The sequence below is a fragment of the Prunus mume genome, linkage group LG2 (assembly GCF_029339155.1).
Source record: "Prunus mume cultivar Tortuosa linkage group LG2, ASM2933915v1, whole genome shotgun sequence".
NCBI lineage: Eukaryota > Viridiplantae > Streptophyta > Magnoliopsida > Rosales > Rosaceae > Prunus > Prunus mume.
The window spans coordinates 25,320,148-25,327,726 of NC_142699.1; positions in this window are offsets into that span (position 1 = coordinate 25,320,148).

A 7,579-nucleotide genomic window follows, 5' to 3' on the forward strand; every position below is an offset into this window, starting at 1 on the left:
CCTAAACCTAAACCTAAACCTAAACCCTACATGTACCTAAACCTAAGCCTAAACCTAAACCTAAACCTAAACCTAAACCTAAACCTAAACCCTAAACCCCTAAACCTAAACCTAAACCTAAACCTAAACCAAACCTAAACCTAAACCTAAACCTAAACCTAAACCTAAACCTAAACCTAAACCTAAACCTAAACCTAAACCTAAACCTAAACCTAAACCTAAACCTAAACCCTAAACCTAAACCTAAACCTAAACCTAAACCTAAACCTAAACCTAAACCCTAAACCTAAACCTAAACCTAAACCTAAACCTAAACCCTAAACCTAAACCTAAACCTAAACCTAAACCTAAACCTAAACCTAAACCTAAACCTAAACCTAAACCTAAACCTAAACCTAAACCTAAACCTAAACCTAAACCTAAACCTAAACCTAAACCTAAACCTAAACCTAAACCTAAACCTAAACCTAAACCCTAAACCTAAACCTAAACCTAAACCTAAACCTAAACCTAAACCTAAACCCTAAACCTAAACCTAAACCTAAACCCTAAACCTAAACCCTAAACCTAAACCCTAAACCTAAACCTAAACCTAAACCTAAACCTAAACCTAAACCTAAACCTAAACCTAAACCTAAACCTAAACCTAAACCTAAACCTAAACCTAAACCTAAACCTAAACCTGGGCCTAAACCTAAACCTAAACCCTAAACCTAAACCTAAACCCTAAACCTAAACCTAAACCTAAACCTAAACCTAAACCTAAACCTAAACCTAAACCTAAACCTAAACCTAAACCTAAACCTAAACCTAAACCTAAACCTAAACCTAAACCTAAACCTAAACCTAAACCCTAAACCTAAACCTAAACCTAAACCCCTAAACCTAGGCCTAAACCTAAACCTAAACCTAAACCCTAAACCTAAACCTAAACCCTAAACCTAAACCTAAACCCTAAACCTAAACCTAAACCTAAACCTAAACCCTAAACCTAAACCTAAACCTAAACCTAAACCTAAACCTAAACCTAAACCCTAAACCTAAACCTAAACCTAAACCTAAACCCTAAACCTAAACCTAAACCCTAAACCTAAACCTAAACCTAAACCCTAAACCTAAACCCTAAACCTAAACCTAAACCTAAACCCTAAACCTAAACTAAACCCTAGGCCTTGATTGGCAAAAGTATGAGAATTCAAATTAGAGATTGAGGATTCTAATGGACACAAAGATCTGCAAAAACATGAATCAAAAAACCTAAACTGATTCAACATCATGCATTAAAGTGAGATAGGGTTGGCTATATCAAGGCCTAGAAGTTTCTAATTTGATTGGCAAAAGTATGAGAATTCAAATTAGAGATTGAGGATTCTAATGAACACAAAAGATCTGCAAAAATATGAATCAAAAAACTAAACTGATTCAACATCACATGCATTCATGAGCTAGGGTTGGCTAGAAGCGTGATGAAGTGTCAATTTGATTGGAAAAAGTATGAGCATTTAAATTAGAGATTGAGGACTCTAATGGACACAAGATCTGCAAAAGCGTGAATCAAAAAATGAAGCGATTCAACAACACATGCATTGTGAGCTAGGATTGGCTATATCAAGGCCTAGAAGTGTCAATTTGATTGGCAAAAGTATGAGAATTCAAATTAGAGATTGAGGATTCTAATGAACACAAAGATCTGCAAAATCATCAATCAAAAAAGCGAATTGATTCAACATCACATGCATTCCGTGAGCTAGGGTTGGCGGATAAGCGGCAAGGAGTGTCAATTTGATTGGAAAAAGTATGAGCATTCAAATTAGAGATTGAGGATTCTATGGGCGCAAAAGATCTGCAAAAACATGAATCAAAAAACTAAAGTGATTCAACATCACCATGCATTCCGTGAAAGTAATTTGGGTTGCTTATATCAAGGCCTAGAAGTGTTCAATTTGATTGGCAAAAGTATGAGAATTCAAATTAGAGATTGAGAATTCTAACGAACACAAAAGATCTGCAAAATCATCAATCAAAAAAACTGAACGATTCAACATCACCTATCATTCAGTGAGTGGGGTGGGCGGATAAGCGGCAAGGAGTGTCAATTTGATTGGAAAAAGTATGAGAATTCAAATTAGAGATTGAGGATTCGATGGACACAAAAGATCTGCAAAAACATGAATAAAAAAATTGGTGATTCAACAACACCTGCATTTCCGTGAGCTAGGTTTGGCTATATCAAGGCCTAGAAGTGTCCAATTTGATTGGCAAAAGTATGAGCATTCAAATTAGAGATTGAGGATTCTAATGGACGCAAAAGATCTGCAAAAACATGAATAAAAAAAGCTGAAGCGATTCAACATCACATGCATTATGTGAGCTAGGGTTGGCTAGATCAAAGCTTAGGAGTGTCCAATTTGATTGGCAAAAGTATGAGCATTCAAATTCGAGATTAAGAATTCTAATGGACACAAAAGATCTGCAAAAACATGAATCAAAAAACCTAAACTGATTCAACATCACCTGTCATTCCGTGAGCTAGGGTTGGCTATATCAAGGCCTAGAAGTGTCCAATTTGATTGGCAAAAGTATGAGAATTCAAATTAGAGATTGAGAATTCTAATGAACACAAAAGATCTGCAAAAATATGAATCAAAAAAACTAAGTGATTCAACATCACTGTCATTCCGTGAGGTAGGGTTAGCTAAAGCGGCAAGTGTCAATTTGATTGGAAAAAGTATGAGCATTCAAATTAGAGATTGAGGATTGATGGGCGCAAAAGCTGCAAAAACATAAATCAAAAAAGCAGAACTGATTCAACATCACCATGCATTACATGAGCTAGGGTTGGCTAGATCAAAGTTTAGAAGTGTCAATTTGATTGGCAAAAGTATGAGCATTCAAATTAGAGATTGAGGATTCTAATGGACACAAAAGATCTGCAAAAACATGAATCAAAAAAACTGGATTCAACAACACATGCATTCCGTGAGCTAGGGTTGGCTAGATCAAGGCCTAGAAGTGTCCAATTTGATTGGCAAAAGTATGAGCATTCAAATTAGAGATTGAGGATTTTAGTGGACACAAAAGATCTGCAAAAACATGAATCAAAAAAACTGAACTGATTCAACATCACACTGTCATTATGTGAGCTAGGGTTGGCTAGATCAAAGCTTAGGGATGTCAATTTGATTGGCAAAAGTATGAGCATTCAAATTCGAGATTGAGGATTCTAATGGACACAAAAGATCTGCAAAAACATGAATCAAAAAACCTAAACTGATTCAACATCACCTGTCTGTTCCGTGAGCTAGGGTTGGCTATATCAAGGCCTAGAAGTGTCCAATTTGATTGGCAAAAGTATGAGAATTCAAATTAGAGATTGAGGATTCTAATGAACACAAAAGTTCTGCAAAAATATGAATCAAAAAAACTAAAGCGATTCAACATCACATGCATTCCGTGAGCTAGGGTTCGCTGGAAGCGGCGTCAAGGAGTGTCAATTTGATTGGAAAAGTATGAGCATTCAAATTAGAGATTGAGGATTCTGATGGGCACAAAGACACAAAAACATGAATCAAAAAATTGAGTGATTCAACATCACATGCATTACATTAGCTAGGGTTGGCTAGATCAAAGTTTAGAAGTGTCCAATTTGATTGGCAAAAGTATGAGCATTCAAATTAGAGATTGAGGATTCTAATGGACACAAAAGATCTGCAAAAACATGAATGAAAAAGCTGGCGATTCAACAACACATGCATTCCGTGAGCTAGGGTTGGCTAGATCAAGGCCTAGAAGTGTCCAATTTGATTGGCAAAAGTATGAGCATTCCAATTAGAGATTGAGGATTTTAGTGGACACAAAAGATCTGCAAAAACATGAATCAAAAAACTGGCGATTCAACAACACATGCATTAAAGTGAGCTAGGGTTGGCTAGACCAGCGGCAACGAGTGTCCAATTTCATTGGAAAAAGTATGAGAATTCAAATTAGAGATTGAGGATTCTAACGAACACAAAAGATCTGCAAAATCATCAATCAAAAAAACTGAATTGATTCAACATCACCTGTCATTCCGTGAGCTAGGGTTGGCCAGATAAGCGGCAAGGAGTGTCCAATTTGATTGGAAAAAGTATGAGCATTCAAATTAGAGATTGAGGATTCTAATAGACACAAAAGATCTGCAAAAACATGAATCAAAAAAATTGGTGATTCAACAACACCTGTCTGTTAGTGAGCTAGGATTGGCTATATCAAGGCCTAGAAGTGTCCAATTTGATTGGAAAAAGTATGAGCATTCAAATTAGAGATTGAGGATTCTAATAGACACAAAAGATCTGCAAAAACATGAATCAAAAAATTGAGTGATTCAACAACACCTGTCATTCCGTGAGCTAGGATTGGCTATATCAAGGCCTAGAAGTGTCCAATTTGATTGGAAAAAGTATGAGCATTCAAATTAGAGATTGAGGATTCTAATAGACACAAAAGATCTGCAAAAACATGAATCAAAAAATTGGTGATTCAACAACACCTGTCTGTTCCGTGAGCTAGGATTGGCTATATCAAGGCCTAGAAGTGTCCAATTTGATTGACAAAAGTATGAGAATTCAAATTAGAGATTGAGGATTCTAATGAACACAAAAGATCTGCAAAATCATCAATCAAAAAAACTGAACTGATTCAACATCACCTGTATGTTCTGTGAGCTAGGGTTGGCTGGATCAAAGCTTAGAAGTGTCCAATTTGATTGGCAAAAGTATGAGCATTCAAATTAGAGATTGAGGATTCTAATGGACGCAAAAGATCTGCAAAAACATGAATCAAAAAGCTGAACTGATTCAACATCACATGTCATGTTATGTGAGCTAGGGTTGGCTAGATCAAAGCTTAGGAGTGTCCAATTTGATTGGCAAAAGTATGAGCATTCAAATTAGAGATTGAGGATTCTAATGGACACAAAAGATCTGCAAAAACATGAATCAAAAAACCTAAAGTGATTCAACATCACCTGTCTGTTAGTGAGTTAGGGTTGGCTATATCAAGGCCTAGAAGTGTCCAATTTGATTGGCAAAAGTATGAGAATTCAAATTAGAGATTGAGGATTCTAATGAACACAAAAGATCTGCAAAAATATGAATCAAAAAACTAAGTGATTCAACATCACATGCATTCCGTGAGCTAGGGTTAAGCTAGATCAGTGGCAAGAGTGTCAATTTGATTGGAAAAAGTATGAGCATTCAAATTAGAGATTGAGGACTCTAATGGACACAAAAGATCTGCAAAAACATCAATAAAAAAATCTGGATTCAACAACACATATTTCGTGAACTAGGATTGGCTATATCAAGGCCTGGAAGTGTCCAATTTGATTGGCAAAACTATGAGCATTCAAATTAGAGATTTAGGATTCTAATGGACACAAAAGATCTGCAAAAACAAGAATCAAAAAAACTGAACTGATTCAACATCTCCTGTCTATTAGTGAGCTAGGGTTGGCTAGATCAGCAGCAAGGAGTGTCCAATTTGATTGGAAAAAGTATGAGCATTCAAATTAGAGATTGAGGATTCTAATGGACGCAAAAGATCTGCAAAAACATGAATCAAAAAAACTGATGATTCAACATCACATGCATTAAGTGAGCTAGGGTTGGCTATATCAAGGCCTAGAAGTGTCCAATTTGATTGGCAAAAGTATGAAAATTCAAATTACAGATTGAGGATTCTAATGAACACAAAAGATCTGCAAAATCATCAATCAAAAAAACTGGCGATTCAACATCACATGCATTCAGTGAGTTAGGGTTGGCTAGATCGCGGCAAAGAGTGTCCAATTTGATTGGAAAAAGTATGAGCATTCAAATTAGAGATTGAGGATTCTAATGGACACAAAAGATCTGCAAAAACATGAATCAAAAAAGCTGGCGATTCAACAACACATGCATTCCGTGATCTAGGGTTGACTAGATCAGCGACAAGGATTGTCCATTTTGATTGGAAAAAGTATTAGCATTCAAATTAGAGATTGAGGATTCTAATGGACGCAAAAGATCTGCAAAAAACATGAATAAAAAAGATGATTCAACATCACATGCATTGCGTGAGGTAGGGTTAGCTAGATCAAAGCTTAGGAGTGTCCAATTTGATTGGCAAAAGTATGAGCATTCAAATTAGAGATTGAGGATTCTAATGGACACAAAAGATCTGCAAAAACATGAATCAAAAAAGAACGATTCAACAACACACATGCATTCCGTGAGCTAGGGTTGGCTAGATCAAGGCCTAGAAGTGTCCAATTTGATTGGCAAAAGTATGAGAATTCAAATTAGAGATTGAGGATTCTAATGAACACAAAAGATCTGCAAAATCATGAATCAAAAAACTGGTGATTCAATATCACATGCATTCCGTGAGCTAAGGTTGGCTAGATCAGTGGTAAGGAGTGTCCAATTTGATTGAAAAAAGTATGAGCATTCAAATTAGAGATTGAGGATTCTAATGGACACAAAAGATCTGCAAAAACATGAATCAAAAAAGGCTGATTCAACAACACATGCATTCCGTGTGCTAGGGTTGGCTATATCAAGGCCTAGAAGTGTCCAATTTGATTGGCAAAAGTATGAGCATTCAAATTAGATATTGAGGATTCTAATGGACACAAAAGATCTGCAAAAACATAAATCAAAAAAACTAAACTGATTCAACAACACCTATCTGTTCCGTAAAAAAACTGAAATTAGCAAAAATACAATTGAAAATAAGTCACATATTATTATTTTCAAATTGTACTACCAGACACATTTTCATTATTTTTGTTTTCTGAAGATGTTTTCTAATTAATCTACCAGACGCATTTTCATTTCCTGAAAATGCAAATTTGTTTTCTTGTTGCATTCTCTGAAAATATTCTCAGAAAACACTCTCAAAAGCGTTACAGACGGGCCCTAATGTTTTTAGGGCACATGTTTTATTTTGTTTCTGTTTTCACAAAAACACGTTCGGTGCATCTTTTTCGTTTTCCCTCACAAAACGTTTTCTGAAAACAAATCTGACTTTGTGAACAAAAGTTGAAAATGAAAAAAAGTTGTTTTCAATGATTTCATTTTCAGTGTTTTCCGAAGACACAAGAATGTATCTCATCAACAACTCTAGCTCTCTCTCTTGACAACCGATAAACCTAACAGCAGGAACAACACCCATCTTCTCAGGCCCAAAATAAGCAGATCGCAAATTAAGAAAAAAAAATACAGAGGAAGAAGAAGAAAAAAAAAACAGAGACAAGAAGAAGAACCACCACATACCCAACTCAACCACCATCATCACCCAATCAAACATCACAACCATTAATTAGTGGATCGAGAGAGAGAGAGAGAGAGAGAGAGATGGGTGGGTGTATGGGATTCATGCCATGGAAGGAAGGAGGAGTGGGTGTGGCCTGGGAAGGAAAGGAAGAAGAAAATGGGAAGAAAGTAGGAAAGAGGAAGAAAAAGAGAAAAAAGAAGCAGCCATGCGAAGGAAAGAAGAAGAAAAAAGGAGGAAAGAGAGAAAGGAGAAAAAAAAAAAAGGAGATAAAGATAGTTTTTGA